The sequence below is a fragment of the Lagenorhynchus albirostris genome, chromosome 10, assembly GCF_949774975.1.
Source record: "Lagenorhynchus albirostris chromosome 10, mLagAlb1.1, whole genome shotgun sequence".
Lineage (NCBI taxonomy): Eukaryota > Metazoa > Chordata > Mammalia > Artiodactyla > Delphinidae > Lagenorhynchus > Lagenorhynchus albirostris.
The window spans coordinates 75,098,640-75,119,575 of NC_083104.1; the positions used below are offsets into that span (position 1 = coordinate 75,098,640).

At 42.9% G+C, this 20,936-nt stretch overlaps 1 protein-coding gene across 7 annotated transcripts in view; it reads right to left on the reverse strand.

Moving 5' to 3' along the window:
• ADGRF5 (adhesion G protein-coupled receptor F5) overlaps window positions 1-20,936 on the reverse strand; it is a 108,987-nt gene that overhangs the window by 72,494 nt on the left and 15,557 nt on the right. For 4 of the 7 annotated variants that reach the window (XM_060163056.1, XM_060163053.1, XM_060163055.1 and 1 more), the window contains exon 1: window positions 1,590-1,852. The exons of 1 other annotated variant lie outside the window; for it this stretch is intronic. The gene's annotated coding sequence lies outside the window, so the exon portion shown is untranslated. Of the gene's footprint in view, window positions 1-1,589; window positions 1,854-20,936 lie in introns of those variants that run through there. 2 more of the 7 variants (XM_060163058.1, XM_060163054.1) reach the window with 1 other exon arrangement.

A 20,936-nucleotide genomic window follows, 5' to 3' on the forward strand; every position in this document is an offset into this window, starting at 1 on the left:
ACCCAATCCAAAAATGGGCAGAAGACCTAAATAGACATTTCTCCAAAGAAGACATACAGATGGCCAAGAGGCATATGAAAAGCTGCTCAACATCACTAATCATTAGAGAAATGCAAATCAAAACTACAATGAGGTTTCACCTCACACCTGTTAGAATGGGCATCATCAGAAAATCTACAAACAACAAATGCTGGAGAGGGTGTGGAGAAAAGGGAACCCTCTTGCACTGTTGGTGGGAATGTAAATTGATACAGCCACTATGGAGAACAGTATGGAGGTTCCTTAAAAAACTAAAAATAAAACTACCATATAGCCCAGCAATCCCACTACTGGGCATATACCCTGAGAAAAGCATAATTCAAAAAGAGTCATATACAAAAATGTTCATTGCAGCTCTATTTACAATAGGCAGGACATGGAAGCAACCTAAGTGTCCATCGACAGATGAATGGATAAAGAAGATGTGGCACATATATACAATGGAATATTACTCAGCCATATAAAGAAACGAAATTGAGTTATTTGAGTGAGGTGGATGGACCTAGAGTCTGTCATACAGAGTGAAATGTCAGAAACAGAAAAACAAATACCGTATGCTAACACATATATATGGAATCTAAAAAAAAAAAAAGGTTCTGAAGAACCTAGGGGCAGGGCAGGAATAAAGACGCAGACATAGAGAATGAATTTGAGGACACAGGGAGGGGGAAGGGTAAGCCGAAGTGAGAGAGTGGCATGAGTGTAAAATAGATAGCTAGTGGGAAGCAGCCACATAGCACAGGGAGATCAGCTCCGTGCTTTGTGTCCACCTAGAGGGGTGGGATAGGGAGGGTGGGAGGGAGACACAGAGGAAGGAGATATGGGGATATATGTGCATGTATAGCTGATTCACTCTGTTGTACGGCAGAAACTAACACAACATTGTAAAGCAATTATACTCTAATAAAGATGTTAAAAAAAAATGGTTTAAGCAAACCACACATCATAGGGCATTTCCTTCCTTCTAGAACACTCGAGACAAGCCTGCCTGCTCTTGATCCCAGCACTTTTCCTGACATCCTTCCCAGCGCTGACCTGCAAACCCCTTTCCCCTCAGTCTGGGTGGGGCAGCATCTTACATTTCACATTCCCAGGACTGCCTGGGATCTGAGGATACCCATGCCCCTCCTGCTACACTCGGGGTAGCCTCCCCTGCTGCCTGGCATGCAAACACTCACATAGCAATTCAAAAATGCTCTGGTCTTTACGGTATTTTCTGGCTCAGGGATGGGAAAACTCATTAAAAAGAAAGAAAAAGAAAAGAAAAGCTTTTTTTATTTTAGAGGAAATCCTAAAAGCATCCCAGCTCACTGCCTGACACTCAGTCTCCCTAAACGCAGTGTCACCAACTTAACCAACAGCCTGCATGCAAAATGCCCTTGACCAGACATGCTCTGTGCTCCCAACACACACGTCACAGCTACAGAAAAGAAAATCAGGCAGAGGGTCGTAACTGAAAGATGATTTAAAGCAGTGTCAGAGTGACCTAGCTGCCCCTGAGATCTTGCTACAAAGGGAGACAGAGCCCCATTAGGAGAAATGCCTGTTACCTTCCCAGCACCGTTGTCCCAGGCCGGCTCCTGCTCTGATCAGACGTCTAACAAACTTCCAGGTCTCCACTACGAGGCCATTCACCCCACAGCCTCATGCTCGGTGAAGGGAGAGTCAAGCAGGACTCGTCGGGAGGGCTCAGGCAGGTCCGGCAGCTCCAAGCCGAGCTTAGTCTCGCTGCTGACCAGTGCCTTCCTGCTGTGGTCCTCCGAGCCTCACAGGGCCATCCCCGATGGCTAGCCGCTGTTTGAAAGCAAGAAGTGATTTCTGGTCCTCTTCCCTGGATGGCGCATGCGATTTCCCTCACGCCCATGGGAAGTCCTTCAGGTCATTCTTATCTGGAAACCTATTCACTGAGTGGCCAGACTTGTTTGGCCAATGCCCTAGTTTTTGTTTTCCTTTCTCCAAGAAAAAGTTCAGAAAATGAAACCAGAGAGAACCCCAAATGTGTTAGAGCTCATGGCCGGTGTAGGATGCCTGGTTTAAACCTTTGAAAGATGTCCACTAAATGAGATTGCGTTTTCAGAAAGGAAATTACAATTATCAATGAGTTTCCTTTCTAGTGGCACCAAGAAATCAGAGATTAAAAAAGTCTTGAATACGAGAAGACCTAGTGAGGTTGTTTAGTCCTAGCCCTGGGCTTAAGGGAGGGTTGCACTTCAAATATGTCACATTCAGGGGCATCCAGTTCTCCCAGATTTCCAGGGAAACTCTATGAATATTTGTGCATCTAACTACAAATTCTGTAACACTTAAAATATCATCTCAATAATACTAATGTTTAAAGATAAGGAGATACCTGGAAAAGGGCAGGTTGGCAGGCTGCAGTCAGGTGGTTGGGTTTAAAATGAATTAGAATCACTATGTATAAAATAGATAGTCAGTGAGAACCTACTGCATAGCACAGGGAACTCTACTCAATGCTCTGTGGTGACCTAAACGGGAAGGAAATCCAAAAAAGAGGGGATATACGTATACATATAGCTGATTCACTTTGCTGTACAGCAGAAACTAACACAACATTACAAAGCAACTATACTCCAATAAAAAATGTTTTAAAAAAGAAGGAGCAAAATAACATCCCTACAGATAAGAAAACATGGCCTAATCTTACCCACAAACGAGAACTGTGAATTCCTACTTCAAAATAAATTTAAATACATTTTTAAAAAACATAGTAATCAACTATACTTCAATTTAAAAAATAATTCTATAAAAAATAAATAAAATGCTACCCTTGACCAATAAGTACATAAATAAATAAGAAGAATATTAAGACACAGAGGCAAACAGCTTAAATCATGTCTTAGAATACAGTTGATCCTTGAACAATGTGTGTTTGAAGTGCTTGGGTCTACTTACACGCCGATTTTTTTCACTAACTACACACGACTGTATGACACGATCCACAGTTAGCTGGTTGACTCCTTGTATGTGGAACCAGGATACGGAGCGCTGATTGTAAAGTTATACACAGATTTTCGAGTGCGGGGTGGGGGGAGTGCCCTTAACCCCTACCGTTGTTCAAGGGTCAAATGTATTCCAAATTTCTTACACTAAATATTTGTGGTATTGACTTTTTCTATACGAAATGGACAAAGACATTCCAGATTCTTTTTTATACTAAAAACCTATAATATTAAATTTAAGTAGTAGAGTCTTGAGTCTTGAGAATGCAAAGTAGCCTGGGGTTAAGCGTGTGGACACCAGATCTGCCCACTAGTAGCTCCTTAACTAGTAGCTCCTTAGAAACTTAACAGGTTATTTCATCTTTCTGTACCTCAGTTTCCTCTTCTGTAAATTCAGGTTAATAATAAGACCTACCTCAGGGTTGTTGGGAAGATTAAATGAGTTCCGTACATGTATAAAGGCTTATAACAGTGCCTGGCATTTAGTGAGCATGTGTGTTAGCTATTGCTATTTCTGCAGAAAAGAGGTTTTTGTTGTAATATCATGTAGGGATTTGGTACTGTCTTTGCCTTTGTTTTCTGCTGGCTTTGCCTCTGGTTCCGTACAGGCGGGCACTTTGAAGATACCTCTAAAATATACCTTCTTGTGTTTGTCATGAGATGTGGTTCCTTTGGGGGTATCTTGAGTGGATTAGTATAGATGTAGATGAATGACACCAGCTGTGTTGGAAGGAATGAAGAAAACGTAGGAGAAGCCTGTACATTATCATGGGGGTAAAGGACACTAACAGAACTTTGCAGGCTGGCGGCTTTGGAAAGTAACTGTAAGAGAGAACTGAATGTCTGGTGGCAGAGTTCGCCCACTCCGGGAGAGGAAAGCTTGCAGACCTTGATACTTCAAAAAAGAGTGACAACGTGGGGGACCTTGACTCAGATGCATCTTGTCTTAAAAAACACCCTGCTGTCAGTCAGCTCCTGGGTTAACGCTTCTTTGAAAGTGCTGTCTTTTCCCTATTTGCGTTGGTTTGTGGGATGCCATCAACTCTGACATGGGACAGGGCGCTGTCAAGGTGGCTGTCCCTTTGCCTCACTGAAGAGCAATTCCTCTCTCATCCATAGTCCTGTTTGTTGCTAGGAACACTCTGTGCTCGTGGCACTCACTTTACAATGAAAACAAAGACAAACAGAAAACGGGACCACCATATGGTCTCAGCTGCAACCCAGAATTCACTGCTGATGGGAAGACTTTGCCCTGTCGCAGCTACAGCTGCCCTGCCGTTGGCTGGGACAGAGCCCTTCTCCTGAGTTCTAAGATGTTGTAGTTGGTGGCAAATTGAACCCAGACTTCAACCAGACTGCGATGGTGCAGCCTGAGTAACTAATTCACTAGTCGTGTTAATCTATGTTTGCGTTTGTACGAGGCACCTCTTAGGGCTTGAGGGGATAACCTCATTGGAGACAGAGCTATTTGCTCAGGCAGAAATGTCAGCACCAAATAAATGTGTCTTTCCCAGCATGCTCCAGGCTGTGTCACGCCTCTGCCCTTCCCCCTTCTTCATCTGGCTAACTTTTAATGTCCAGTTAAATTGCAGATGTTATTTCTTCCAAGGACCCTCCTAGCTCTCCCCGGCTGGGCCATGTGTTTCCTCTCCCTGACCCCAAACTATCAGGTATGTGTCTTTCTGCAGGTACCAGACTGCACTCAAATGATCATTTTAATGCTTAATGCATTGACTGTAAGTGCCTTGAGGGCCGGGCCCCATCTTATTTATCATATGCCCAGCTCCTCACTCGGTGCTGGCATGTCCTAGCTGATCCATAAAAGCAAACAAAAGGACTACCATATGGTCCAGCAATCCCACTCCTGGGCGTATATCTGGAGACAACCATAAGTTGAAAAGGTACATGCACCCCAATGTTCACTGCAGCACTATTTACAATAGCCAAGCCATGGAAGCAACCTAAATGTCCAGTGACAGAGGAACGAATAAAGAAGATGTGGTACATAGATACAATGGAATATTACTCAGCCATAAAAAAGAATGAAATGATGCCATTTGCAGCAATATGGATGGACCTAGAGGTTATCATACTAAGTGAAGTAAGTCAAAGAAAGACAAATATTATACGATATCACTCATATGTGGAATCTAATTTAAAAATGATACAAAATGAACTTATTTACAAAAACAGAAACAGACTCACAGATTTCAGAAACAAACTTATGGTTACCAAAGGGGAAATGTGGGGAAGGAGGGATAAATTAGGAGCTTGGGATTAACATATGCGCACTACTATATATAAGATAGATAAACAACAAGGACCTACTGCATAGCACAGGGAACTCTACTCAATATTCTGTAATAACCTATATGGGAAAAGAATCTGAAAAAGATTGAATATATGTACAACTGAATCACTTTGCTGTACACCTGAAGCTAACTCAACTATACCCCAATAAAATTTTTTTAAAAAGGCAAACATAAGGAAACTGCTTCATCTCATTCCATGGCTGGGTTCTCCTCTTAACACTGGCATGTCCCATGGCTCAGTCTTTGGAACTCTTCTCTGTTGACACTTATTCCCCAGGTGATCTCCACCAGTTTTGTGGTTTAAATCTTTGTGCTGGTGACTTCCAAACATCTACCTCAATCACAGACCTCACTCCTGCACTTCTGACCAGTACATCCAACTTCTCACTCGATAAATCCACTTGGATCTTCAATAGGCTCTCAAACGTAACATGTCCGAAAACAAAACTGGTCTTCCCTCCCAAGCTAGCTTTTCCAACCGTCTCTCCCATCTCAGTGAAGGGCGTCTCCATCCTTCCAGGTTAGCCAGACCAAAACTCCAAGATTCATCCTCGAGTCCTCCCTTGCACACTTTAATTTGTCAACAAATCCTGTCTACCTCCAAAATACACACGTGGCTGGGTATTTCTTACCCCTTCCACTGCTATCACTCTTATCAAACCATCATCACCTCTTGCCTGGATGATCATCTTTACCTCTAATTGGTCTCTGTGTAAGACTGCAGTTAAAATGGTCTTCATAAGATCTAAGCTATGTAATGTCCACCTGCGCTCAGCCATGTGCTCATCTCACACAGTCAAGCTGAAAGTCTTTTCAGTGGCCTGTAAGGCCTACACCATTGGCAGCTTTGCTCCTCCCACCATATCCCCCCTTAATTCCTCTCCTTCTTTCCACGTTGCTCCAGCCATGCCGGCTTTCCTGTGAGCCAGGTTGTGCCATCCCAGAATCTTGGCACTGGCCATTCTCTCTGCCTCGATGCTTTTAGCCCAGATACCCTCGTGTCTCACTCCCTCACCTCATTCCCACCTTTGCCCAAACATTGCTTCCTTAGTGATGCCTTCCCTGACCACCATACGTCACACTTCAGTCCTCCCAACCCCCTTCCCTGAGGAATTTTTTCCATATCACGTATCACCTCTAATACACTATAATGTACTTATTTATTTTATTGGCTGTCTCCACCTTCTAACCCTCCACTAGGGTGTAAGCTCCCTGAGGGGAGAGATGCCTATTTGGTTCACTAAAGAAGCATATTTGAAAGCAGAGGTAAGAATGCCACGATGTTAGTATATACACAGCAGAGGTATACACCAAAGTCCATAATTATTCTACTTGTAAAACGCTCACACTTCCACGTCTTGGCAGGGTACGCCCTACTTGTCTTTTTTTAATCCACAACCAGATGTTGGTAACACTTTTGACCCAGTGTGACTCAGGGTCAGCTCTCCTTTGTTATTTCTATAACGAGGCCAGGAAAATTCCCCTCTGGCACTGACCTGTCCTTATGCAAGGAAGAAACCGACAGAAAATTGGGCGGTTTTGTGGTATACAAATGGTCTTCTTCTTATCTTGTGTGTGTATCTTGGCAGAGTCTCTGCTAATTGGAGTTGATCATATTTGTACTCAGCTGCGGCCTCTCAGGTTTTATTTGCATTTGCTGTTACTGGATCCATTCCAGCGATAGACAGATTTATTATGCCTTCTTGGCATAAGTATCTTTCAGATACTTACATTATTTTGCTGTGGTAGATCCCAAAGCTTTCCATCTTTTGGACCAACTGGATACAGTTGACTGCCATATTCCACCCACCTTCTTATGTCTCCCGTGATGGTCCTAGCTTCGGTCAGAAATCCAAAGCACCCTCCAAGTGAAGTCCTATTTTGGACCACAGCCAAGACTACCTTCCCTGCCTTTTCTTGGAAGAGGGAGAGACAGCATATGGGAAAATGGAGACAGATGCAGATGAAATGCAGAAAATGGAGACAGATCTGTAGAGGTGACATCAACAGCCTTCTCTTGGCCTTTGTTGACCTTTTCTTATGCAGGGTTGACCGTCAGTGGCCTGGCAATCATCCCTAGCCTTTGGATTCCACCTTTGGCTCTTACAGGTGACCCACTAGCCCATCCATGCAGCAGGAAGTGCATACTGTTGCCCATATGTCAGCCACACGCTGCAGCCTTGGTGTGCACGGATGTCAGAGTTATTGATGGACCAAATGTATCACTGACTCCTCCTCCTTTATCCCCGCCCCCATCCCCACTACCCTCACTTTCAGCAACATGGAGAAGAGCTAGGTATTTGAGGACATGGGCATTCCTTCTTGTCTTGGTCTGGGAAGGAAGCTGTTTTGAAGGAAGCTGAATCTGGTCTCAAGTGTGCAAGTTCCTTTGTACGTGAACATGGGTGGTGGCTCCTCTTCTAACTTCTGCTCCTTCACTGTGTGTCCTGGGTGCAGGTGCTCTGATGAAGGTATCATATGCCTCAGGCAGCAGTGAGGGCATCTGCTAACATCCCTAGTCCCCATAAGGGCACTTTCCATCCCGATTCAGGGCCTCAACACTTCCTCTGCCACCAAAACAAAGGTTCCCCCATTTTTGCCTTTGATCGGAGAGGTGATTTCCTCAGAATTTATCAAGCCAATGAGTGAATAGCCATGATGCTAAAAGCACCAGACAAATGAGAGCTGAAGAGTCACACGTGCCAAGAGAAAAGTCAGAATCACAGGATTTGAGAGCCAAGGGGACCGGGCGATCATTCATTCCAGCGACCATGCTAGAGGGAGTTGAGGGGCTTCACCAAGGCCACAACACCCATTAGTGTCAAAACCAGAATTAGAATTGATATCTCCTGTCTTCCCAGGCAGGACTCTTAGCATGGTGCCTTGGCGCCTGCCCCAACCCCCTCTGGATACTCAGATACCCTTTCTTCTTACCTCTAAATTAAGACAATTCCCCAGGTACAGGTAAGGGGTTGATCCCTATCCCTGATGCCTAAGATACAGTGATGATTTCTGAGTAGAGAGAGACAGTATTAAACTTGTGTTAGACCTGTAGTCTTTTCTTTATGATGCTTGGTCCACAATTTAATTAGTGCCAGAAATGATGCTCTAAGTAAGTTATGCCAAAGCCTATATCCTTTCAAGAAAGAAGGTTAAATGATTCTTTCTATTGTATTAGGATACAGCTGAACTGAAAGTGTAGTGAAGGGCACCATAGTGGTCTGAAAATTTTGGCGCCAGGTAACGTAAGCAGTGTAGACTCTCACCTCTGTGAGAGGATTTGAGAAGCAATAGATAAACCTATGTCCACCCGCCTCTAATTCCTAAACTTACACCTTTAGAGACAAATTGCTTTAAGCAAAGGAAGAACCTCTGCTCTGACTCAGATGCCTTTGAAAGGTGGATATATTATCCATTTCCAGTGAGTTGCATGTAAGCATGAATTAGTTTAAGTCATCAAAGAGGCTTTAATAACAAGAGGGCAATTGGGTAAGGGGGGGAGGGATAAATTGAGAGGCTGGGATTGACAATATACACACTACAATATATAAAATAAATAACAAATAAGGATCAACTGCAGAGCACAGGGAACTCTGCTCAAAACTCTGTAGTAGCCTATATGGCAAAAGAATCTAAAAAAGAGTGGATATATGTGTATGTATAACAGATTCACTTTGCTGTACACCTGAAACTAACACAACATTGTAAATCAACTACACTCCAATAAAAAAATTTTTAAAAAGAGGGCAATGGGGTTAGAGAGAAGTGGGGGATAGTGGAAAGGGGGGAGTATTTCAGAGAGCAGTTCTTATCTGTGTCTGAGAGTAGACAGACAGCTTATTTATTAAAATTATCCTGCTAATTGTTGGTGGAATTGCTACAATCACGTGGCCCAACAATCCTCTTACTTATGTTCGTTTTCTCACTCCTCCAAATCACCATTTCACATTTTCTCTTTTCTCCTCACTCTTGGCTGTAGTCTTGCCTCCTACTTCATTGAGAAAACAGAATCAATCAAACGCTCATCTTCCTATGTGCAAACTTCCCACACTCTTGCACCTGAACTGCCCTCTGGTTTGAGAGGATGACTCAGCCCTGCTCCTGCCGACGACCTGCCTCTTCCTCCACTCGGCTCTGGGTGCCATTTCCTTTTTCATCTTCAGCACTGGATCAGTCCCAGTAGCACACCAACATGTTCTAGAATCTCTCTTGAAAAGCCTTTGACATCTGTCTCTTTCCTCATTGACTGCAATATTTTTCTGCTCCCCTTTACAGTAACTCTTGACCAAAGAGCTGAACACATTGACTTTGTCTCCACTTCTTCACCCCTCTTCTTTGGCTCCCAAGTCAGTCAAATCCATCTTCCTTCTCTAGCTCTGCACTAGCGACTCTCATGACCGTCACCATGGTTTCCACATCACCATGGTCAATGGTCCATTTGCTGCTCTCATCCTCCTTGACTCTGCAGCACCATGTGACAGAGCTGGCTGCTCCTGCCTCCTTGAAATCCCATTGGCATCCAGTCTTCTGATGTTCCTCCTACTCCACGGGTTCCTCCCACCTCTCAATCCCCTTGGCACCCTTTCTTTCTCTACCTGCCCTCTATATTTAGCCTGCCCCAAGCCTTGTCCATGGTCCCACATCCTTTTCCACCTGTACTTTCTTCCAGGGTGGCCTCACCTGGTTCCACACTTGAAAAAACATTCATGGATGAGGGCAAAGTAAAGATATTTCTAGACATATAAAGACTGAAAGAGTTTGTATCTCCCTGGCCCTGGATGAAAGGACTGTAGGATAAAAAAAAAAAAAAATGATTTGGGGGCATGGACCCTTTTGGCCATCTGGTAAAGACTATGATTCCTTCTCTGAATAATGCTTTTAAATGTATAGAACAAAATACATAGGATTACAAGAGAAAATAATTATATTGAAATATAGTTATCAAAATATTAAAACAATGTGATTTAGTAATATATTTACTTCTTTCTTAATTTATTCAATTAAAAAATTTAATGAGGCAGCTTTAATGACCATCTCACATTTCATGTGGTGATGGGAATAAACTAGAGTTCTGAGGGTCTGCAACATAGTCATGTGATACCAAAATATCTGCGATTTCTATTGGTGACAAAGTCATAGGTACTGCTAATACTGCTGTGGCTTGTTACCTAGGTTCCTAATTAAAGGAAATCCTAAATTGCAGTTAGAGGTTAGTAAAAATAAAGATATATTTTTCCCATTCAAGTTTGTGGACCCACCGCCAAATTTTATTCATGTGACGTCCATGAACTTAAGATAATGTAGTTAAGAAAGAAAAATGGACACTCAAGAACTGATCACTTAAAATCTATTTTTTAACTATTAGTTTTTTAAATTATTAGTTAAAATGACTAATTTGGAGGTGAGATTATAATAGAAAATATGAAAATACTAAGTAGCTGTGACAAGGAACATCGTAGGTATTCAACGAATACATTTTTAATGACTGAATCAAGGGGAGGTTTTGTTTTACGGCTCATCCCGTTTTCGGGGGCTAGGATGTCTATGCCGTCAGGAGAATCCAGTGCTTTCAAGGGCACAGTCACGGCGTGGTTATGGCTGCTAACACACCATGCCCACCAAGGCCCCCCAGTAGGGTTGCAGGAGTCCCCCTACATAGATGGGGAGGTATTCCACCATCTTAGCCAAAGAGTGAAAATAACTTCTAAGGTAGAGCTAGAAATCCCCAACACATAAGAGGTGCTCAATAAATTTCCCAAGACCTACAATACAAAGGTAACACTACTAAATCAGTATCACCTTCTGGTCAACCAGCGAAGGCCATCCCTGTGCTAAAGATGGCCACCTCCCCATCCCCCAGGGACACATCCCACCTCCCTCCTGAGTCCCTGCTCCATGGCTCCTGCTTCACGTCTTAAGAGTGGGGTCCCTCCACCACCACTTCCCTCAGTTCTTCAGAGCCATGATGTATTCTTTTTAAAATGCTCTTTCAAGAATACATACTATGTCAGGCACAATGACAATATTTGTTTGAGAAAGAACTCGGAAAAGGTTGGGCTGATGCCTGTGTCCGTGAGCAACAATGGTTCTGAACTCCAGCCCCAAGAAGGGGCCTAAAATAAGCTCGCTGAGGAGAAGCATAAAGTTGGGAGCACAGTGGTGAGAATGGAAAATGAAGCACAAATGGAAATTCATCAACATTTCTGAAGTTCAGCTACTTGGGGAACAGGAAAAATGTGCTTTTAAAAAGTCTAGAGATGTGGAATGCTGGAAAACCAGATGGCTTGTAATTGAGCCCTGGAGAAACGAGCTATTCCATCATTAGCAAGACCTTGTTAGACCACGAGCACCACTTTTTATTTTATCTGAAGTGAATCTTTTAAAGAAAATGGAAAGGCACACACTTTCCAGATATTACACATATTACTCAGTAAACTGGCTCCTGTTCAAAACAACTTGCTTGTTTTAATATTAGGAAAAGCATTAGTTGTTCACTTCGAGCGCCCTACCCATAGGTTTATGAAATTCTGTCTCCCCAAATCTAAGTTGTGCATAAGACATCTCTTTGGAATCTCCTTTACTCACTGGTCTGTTCCATTTCATACCATGATGGCAAACTCTTGAGACCCTGTCTGACCTTCCAGTGTGCTTGGTGATCAAGTTGGTAAACCCAAAGTTTAGTTGCCCTGCGTTCTAGCCGGTACTTTTTGAGTGTTTCAGGGACAGACGGAGTTAAGAGATGAAGGGAAAGGTGTTCACGGTGGCTGCTACAGCCCTTGGCAATGGCCCAGCACTGTGCAAACTGTCACTGTGCTGCATGGAAGTTGCCCAGCTCCCCACAGCTCCACGACCTGTCCCAGAACAATGAGTCCAGGTTTCCAAGTTCAAGACTGTTCCTAACTACATCACCACCTATAATTCAAAGCTGGCCTCTTGGGACCACTGAACTATCTTTAGACCTGATGCATAGTACACAAAACATAGCTACCTATTAACAATTACATGGTGATTCCAGGACCACACCCCTTCGGTTTACCTTGTCTGACCTGGAACATTAAGATAGGGAAAACAACATATATTGATATTTTTAGTCTTTTCCTGAATTCCTCAAATGTTCCATTTTCCATTTTACTTAGAGTCAGTGAGATCTGGACTCTGTGCTTTACCCAGTGGGATATTCACACACATCCCTCTTCCTAGGACTCCTTATTTGAACCGGCTGGACCCTCACTAAGCAAGGGCACTCTTATGAATGAGCTCCAGCCCTTGGATCGCTTACTGGTCTACGTGAGAAATGGTCCCATATCTTCCCTTCTTAAGTGCCAGAATCACCTTATACAACAAATGCCTGATCAGGGATATTTATGTATAAATATAACATATATATGACTAACAGGAGCGATATTTAAGTAAACTTCTATGGTTGACATCATAAAATTTCCCAGGAATCACATAACGACAAAGAGTGAAAACTGGTTCCCTACAGCCATGAATACACACATGCACACGGGCACACGCATGCACGTGTTCACCTCCCTCTCTCTGTCTCTCTCTGTCTGTCTTTCTCTCTCTCTCTCTCTCTCACACTCACTTCTCTGCATCGTAAAATCCGACTGAAGAAGGCAACAGCCTGCGCTCATAATTCTGGACCAGGGAAGCATCTAGTATATTTGACATCTGGACCAGATTTTTTTATTAACTCTACCCTCTTTTATATGAGAACATTATTTTCAGCAATAGTCCTTATTTTCTTGATTAATTCTTTAGATTTAAAACAATTAAAAAAGAGAAAAAAATTTCACTTAAATATTAATTTTCGGTAAAACATTGAGGTGTGAGCTAAAACGTGTAGTTGTCAAATAAAGAGTACACCATGCGGGTAGTACTCTGCTTCACTGTTTTCAATTTTAAACACAAATCAGAACTCTATGAAGTCCCATAGAATGACAGAATTGAAGCAACTCGTTCCGTTTATTTGTCTCTACAATTACTGTGCTAATGTTACTTATTTTTAGCCTGCTGTTCAAATGCAGGGATATGTCATGCCCCAGGAGATAGAGTCACTTCAAGCAACTTCAGACAGTTCCAAACCATTAGGAACTTATTCTTGGAACACGAACATGTAGTGGAGTCCCTCTGTGCCAGGAGCCAGTATATGACTGAGTTTTCTGAATCAACTTCTATGTAGAACACAATCTTTATTAAATATGTGTGGAATCTAGAAAAATGATAGAGATGAACTTATTTGCAAAGCAGAAATAGAGACACAAATGTAGAGAACAGACATATGGATATGGGGGGCGCAGGGAACGGGGGTGGGATGAGTTGGGAGATTGGGATTGACATATATACACTACTACGTACAGATAACTAGTGAGAACTTACTGTATAGCACAGGGAACTTTACTCACTGCTCTGGGGTGACCTGAATGGGAAGGAAATCCAAAAAAAGAGGGGATATATGTATACGTATAGCTGATTCACTTTGCTGTACAGCAGAAATTAACACAACATTGTAAAGCAACTATACTCTGATAAAAATGAATAAAAAATAAGTAATACAAATATGGTAACTAGCAGCTTAGATTCTATTACTGAAACTCACCCGTGATGACAGCAATTGTTTAGAACTTAGACCAACAAAAGTTTTTTTTTGGAACAGTATTTTGCCACTGACATTGTTTGGAATTGCCACTGCATGGTGATCATTAAAAAAAAAAAAAAAAAAGACTTTTAGTTGGTTTTATTATTGATTTTAAGTTCTCTCCAGACATGTACCACCTTATTGCCTGCAGCCGGGGTGACATTTCCCCACCACCAACCCTCGTGCCCCGGATTCCAGAGTGTTTCTTGTAAGCTTGTCATGCAACCACAGGAGACCTTGGTGTCAAAGGCTAGCTCGTTTTCTCTTTATCAGCCTCCTCTGTTTTAACTTGGAGCAGTCTTTTTTTTTCAGTGGGAAACTAGCTAAATTAATTATATTGCATATACACAATAAAATACCACGAGGAGAGCAAACACATATATAGTCTTTGGTTGAACCATATACCATTCTAAGTGCTCCAGATTATATATACTATCTCACATAATTTCCCAACACTACTCCTACTAGCCCATTTTACATATAAAACAAGAAGTTAAATAACATGCCCAAGATGACACACATATATTTTTTTTTTTCTATGTCATAATATTGACATTCAGTCCAGTAATCCTCCACTGTAACAGCGTGGAGCAGTCATTTTAGCGATACAGACCCGAAGAGCGTGGAGGAAGGACTTGCCACCAGCAAATGTAAGTGGTGGAGAGCCCTTGGCAAAGGAAGACCACGTGAACCCCCAGACCCTAAAGGCATTGCCCATCTTCTCCAAGGGAAGCTCATCTTCCCAGAGTCCCCCACCTGCTCCTCATTTCAGCTCCCTCTGGGAACATCTCCCTGACCCTGAGGAAGGAAGAACTGCACAGTCTCTTTCTCAGTGCACTTCTAAGCCACCCTAGGCCGCCTGGCAAAAAAAAAAAAAAAAAGTGTGTGTGTGGTACTGACTGCGGGTCAGAAGGGAAACCAGCTTCTGCTCCACTTAATCCTGAAGGAAGGAAGCAGGAAGCCCTGCTTTGGGGATTGGGCAAAGCCTTCTCCAGGACGGGCTATCTTGTTCCCTCCTGACCCTCTCCCTGATCAGGGATCCAGTGCAGAAAACAGAGCCTCTGCCGCATGTCCCACGCCTCTCCCAGGAGCAGAGACAAGAAACAATCCTTAAGGCTACTACTAAGTGTTTACATACTGCCAGGCAGTGGGTCGGTAACCCAGCTGGGCCTCACATCTCTGAAAGGGGGGGCACGATTGTCATCCCCATTTTACAGAAAGTCTGTAAAGCTCAGCCTCAGAGCCTCTGAGTTGGCGAAGACAGAACCAGAGCAGCCCATGTCCTAGGCCTATCTGTCCTGCCTGGGGTAGGGTTGGCTGGGGGTGAACCCTCCCATGCCTGTAGCATCTGTAGAAACCAGAGCATGAGCCTTCACAACCTGCTGTTGTGCTGTTGGACGTACAGCATCGGGGCCCGTCTATTACCGTGAATCAAGTCCGGCTGCTCACAGAGCAAGACTGAGAAGTGGGCATGAAACCAACACAACATTGTAAACCAACTATACTCTAATATAAAATTTTTTAAAAACATAAAAAAAAGAAATGGGCAAAGTGAATTTCTTGATAACTTATTAGTATAATATGTGTATAATCAGATGCTGGGCATCTTCTCATTCTTACATCCAGGTCTTCCTGCTGTACCTGCCCCTCAAAATATCCCTTCGCGTGAAAACATTGTGAGCAAGGATGAATGGAGTTAAGTATCATAATAGGGACGGTGTGGGGGGTTTGCATCACACATTCTGTGGAATTCTTTCAATATGCCTCTTCTTCCAAGTCATGCATCATTCATTCCTTCACCAAATGTTGTTGAAAACCTGTGCACCAGACACTAATGGAGACCTTGGAGATAAGCGGTAACTAACACAACTGTCCCCGAGGAGTTTCATTCCAGCTGGAGAAACGTGCTGGCTGGCCTCTCGGTTCATTTCCACCCTTCTCTGCCGTGCTCTGTGCCCCTGGGGACACACCCCACACCCTGCAGTGCCTTGTCCTCTGGGAGAGCAGGAGATGTCAGCAGGAGATCATAGGATGGGAGGAAAGGGGAGCCAGGGATGTACTCCCGCCGCTCCTTTTGGGGCTACAGTTCGGCAATGGCCTTATTGTGTTGCTCCACCCTCAGCCATGGATTCTGGGGGACCCCCTCTCCCACATCCACAGGTCTTGCCAGGCTCCTCTGACACCCCACCCAAAACATCTGGCCCCTTCCTGCCCTACAGGAGGTGATCAAGGGCTTCCTGGTACTGCTAGTGGCTTGTTGACAAAATGCCTTCACCTTTCCAGTTAACCTTTGAGAGTGATTTCCTTCCTGGTGTGGCCTTGACTGATACAGTAATATTGACAATAAACAAACAAATAAGTTATGTACCAGATGAGCAAAAATGCTATATAGAAACATAAAGGCAGTAAGGAGTATGTGTGTGTATTCACGTGTGTCGGTGGAGGTGGCATCACGCCCCTCTTTCTAACAAGTTACTGGAAATCCCCTTTCCAACCCTCGCCACATCCGTCCCCAGCCTCACTAGCTCAAATCCCATGTTATTGGGTTTTCCACTGGGTCCTCAATTTTTCTTATCTGTATTAACCAGAGCAGGTCAGCCTATGACAGCGCCAGCCTTCAAATGTGTATCCCAATTTCCCAAGCAAAGTGCCTTCCCCTGGTCACCATCCTAGTTCCGAGGTGATAGTACGAATTATCGACAACCAGAAATGTTTTTTATGACATGTAGTTTGTGAGTCGACTTATAGTTTAATTTTCTGTGTTTGGGGAGCCTGTACACTCTTCAACCGTGGAAAGCCCGCAGAACAAATTCCAGTACTTGTTCTGGAAACTATTTGCTAGAAAAGGACAATGCTCAGGGTGCTCTCAAAGTATCTTCCTCTCCTGCCCTGCCTTTCTGCTGGACTCAGACTCCACCACCTGTTGACTGCCAAGTCACGCTCATCTATTTCTCTATTTTTTGTTGTTCTCCTCCCCTGCACCTCAGATCCATGGGTGAGACCTTGGGGCCCACTGCTCTTCCCACCATATGAGGGAACCTCTTGGTGGGTACCGTTCAGCACTTAATAAGCCTACGTGGTCCACTGGCCGGGACTTCCTGGTCCTGCCTGCAACCTTCTCACCAGAATCTCAGGGTGGGGCCCAGAATCATTATGAACAAGCTCTCTGGGTGACTCCTGTGCAAACTAAACTCTGAGAAGTACTGTCCTAGAGACCACCCACCCTGTTCCACCACAAAGGGCTTTGCAGGGGCCTTTACCTCTCCCCCCAATTCACCTCATTTTTCCTTTTCTTCCCCCATTTTTCAGATGACTGCAAAGCAAAAGAGACTCACTCTTCCCTCGTTTAACTAGGGATTCTTTTCTATGTGTAGGAATCGTGCCATAACACGGTCGGCCGAGTGGCCAAGCTCCAGGCATTTAGATTGAACACAAGCGGACAGGGCTAAGCTGGGGCTGGAACCCAGGTGAGTTCAAAGGTGTGGGGGAGACATCAGGAAACGTGAGAGCACTGGGCACCCGTGAGCTTGGGGAGGCACAGGGTAACTAGACCACCAGACTGGTGTATTTGGGGGACTTCCACTAAAATCCCTAGGTGAAAATTAAACAAATGAGGGGAAAGAGCAAGTTAATAAAAGTTTGTTTCTTGGACTCAATGAAAGTAGTTTTCTGCTTATTTCCTTTTCATACAATCACAGTTCATTCCGATTATTTTTAGTAACTTCCCTTTGACCTCATTGTTTCAAAACTCCAAAGTGACTTTCAGTAAAGGTTGAATTTTATTGTAAGGATATAGAATGTGGAACTCCACTAATTAATTTTCCTGGTAAATGAAGGCGAAACATTGTGTAGTACTGAGAAGTCTTAAAGCGTATATTTAGCCCTTTTCTTCTTTTTGAAACAGAGACAGTTAATAGAATTGATCCTACTTTGGATGAAAGAGATGCTTCCAGATATTAAGCACGGCATTTGCATTTCAATACTCCACATAGAGGAGTTTAAGATACCAGACTGGTAATAAAACCCTCAGAGGAACTTGGATTTTTATGATTTGTAGTTATTTCTGTTCCAGGGAGCCTTGCTTTGATTCACCACTCACTTGTACTAAAGACTATTAGTTTGGTCACATGAATATTTTCTTCTAAATCTTTGGTGTGAGAAATTTAGTTTGTGACCATGACATTTAAAAAAATGGTAGTTTTGGGGGGTTCTGTTTTTTATAGGCAAAAGGGAAACATTAAACATCCAGGATTCTTTTCCCCCATCTATCCTTTCCCTCCTTTCTTTCTTTTTTTTTTTCTGTGGTACGCGGGCTTCTCACTGTTGCGGCCTCTCCCATTGCGGAGCACAGGCTCCAAACGCGCAGGCTCAGCAGCCATGGCTCACAGGCCCAGCTGCTCCGCGGCATGTGGGATCTTCCGGACCGGGGCACGAACCCGTGTCCCCTGGATCGACAGGCGGACTCTCAACCACTGCGCCGCCAGGGAAGCCCCCTCCTTTCTTGTTCAAGGTGACTTTGGGTTTCCCAGCCTCTTCCTGCCTTATCTATGAAGGAATAACAACCCTTGGGACACATGTTGGCCTTAGCCATGGCTACCCTCAAAGACACCCACATTTCTACATTCCACATCTCACATTTCTACATTTACAGCCCATTCCATCAAAACCCAGATTCAAGTTGTTCTAAAAACATAGAGAGACCAGTCCCTCCCATCAGGAAACTTGCACAAGCCTCTTAGATAGACTCATCCACCAGAGGACAGACAGCAGAAGCAAGAAGAACTACAATCCTGCAGCCTGTGGCACAAAAACCACATTCACAGAAAGATAGACAAGATGTAAAGGCAGAGGGCTATGTACCAGATGAAGGAACAAGCATAAAACCCCAGAAAAGCAACTAAATGAAGTGGAGATAGGCAACCTTCCAGTAAAAGAATTCAGAATAATGATAGTGAAGATGAGCCAGGACCTCGGAAAAAGAATGGAGGCAAAGATCGAGAAGATGCAAGAAATGTTTAACAAAGACCTAGAAGAATTAAAGAACAAACAAACAGAGATAAACAATACAATAACTGAAATGAAAAAAACCCTGGAAGGAATCACTAGCAGAATAACTGAGGCAGAAGAACAGATAAGTGACCTGGAAGACAGAATGGTGGAATTCACTGCTGTGGAGCAGAATAAAGAAAAAGAATGAAAACAAATGAAGACAGCCTAAGAGACCTCTGGGACAACATTAAACTCAACAACGTTCGCTATAGGGGTCCCAGAAGTAGAAGAGAGAGAGAAAGGACCCGAGAAAATATTTGAAGAGATTATAGTCAAAAACTTCCCTAACATGGGAAAGGAAATAGCCACCCAAACCCAGGAAGCACAGGGAGTCCCATACAGGATAAACCCAAGGAGAAACATGCCAAGACACATAGTACTCAAATTGGCAAGAATTAAAGACAAAGAAAAATTATTGAAAGCAGCAAGAGAAAAACAACAAATAACATACAAGGAAACTCCCATAACGTTAACAGCTGATTTCTCAGCAAAAACTCCACAAGCCAGAAGGGAGTGGCATGTTATACTTAAAATGATGAAAGGGAAGAACCTACAACCAAAATTAGTCTGGCCAGCAAGGATCTCATTCAGATTCAATGGAGAAATCAAAAGTTTTACAGACAAACAAAAGCCAAGAGAATTCAGCACCAACAAACGAGCTCTACAAAAAATGCTAAAGGAACTTCTCAAAGTGGGAAACACAAGAGAAGAAAAGGACTTACAAAAACAAACCCAAAACATATTAAGAAAACGGTAATAGGAACATACATATCGATAAATACCTTAAACGTGAATGGATTAAATTCTCCAACCAAAAGATGCAGGCTTGCTGAATGGATACAAAAACAAGACCCATATACATGCTGTCTACAAGAGACTCACTTCAGACCTAGGGACACATACAGACAGAGTGAGGGGATGGAAAAAGATATTCCATGCAAATGGAAATCAAAAGAAAGCTGGAGTAGCAATACTCATATCAGATAAAATAGACTTTAAAATACAGAATGTTACAAGAGACAAGGAAGGACACTACATAATGATCAAGGGCTCAATCAAAGAAGAAGATATAACAATTATAAATATATATGCACCCAACATAGGAGCACCTCAATACATAAGGCAACTGCTAACAGCTATAAAAGAGGAAATCTACAGTAACACAATAATAGTGGGGGACTTTAACACCTCACTTACACCAATGGACAGATCATCTAAAATGAAAACAAATAAGGAAACAGAAGCTTTAAATGACACAATAGACCAGATAGATTTAATTGATATTTATAGGACATTCCATCCCAAAACAGCAGATTACACTTTCTTCTCAAGTGCGCACGGATCATTCTCCAGGATAGATCACATCCTGGTTCACAAATCAAGCCTCAGTAAATTTAAGAAAATTGAAATCATATCAAGCATCTTTTCTGACCACACTGCTATGAGATTAGAAATGAATTACAGGGGAAAAAACGTAAAAAAGACAAACACATGGAGGGTAAAAAATACGTTGCTGAATAACCAAGAGATCATGGAAGAAATCAAAGAGGAAATCAAAAAATACCTAAAGACAAATGACAATAAAAACACGACAATCCAAAACCTATGGGATGCAGCAAAAGCAGTTCTAAGAGGGAATTTTATAGCAATACAAGCCTACCTCAAGAAACAAGAAAAATCTCAAATAAACAATCTAACCATACACCTAAAGGAACTAGAGAAAAAGGAACAAACAAAACCCAAAGTTAGCAGAAGGAAAGAAATCATAAAGATCAGAGCAGAAATAAATGAAATAGAAACAAAGAAAACAATAGCAAAGATCAATAAAACTAAAAGCTGGTTCTTTGAGAAGATAAACAAAATTGATAAACCATTAGCCAGACTCATCAAGAAAAAGAGGGAGAGGACTCAAATCAATAAAATTAGAAATGA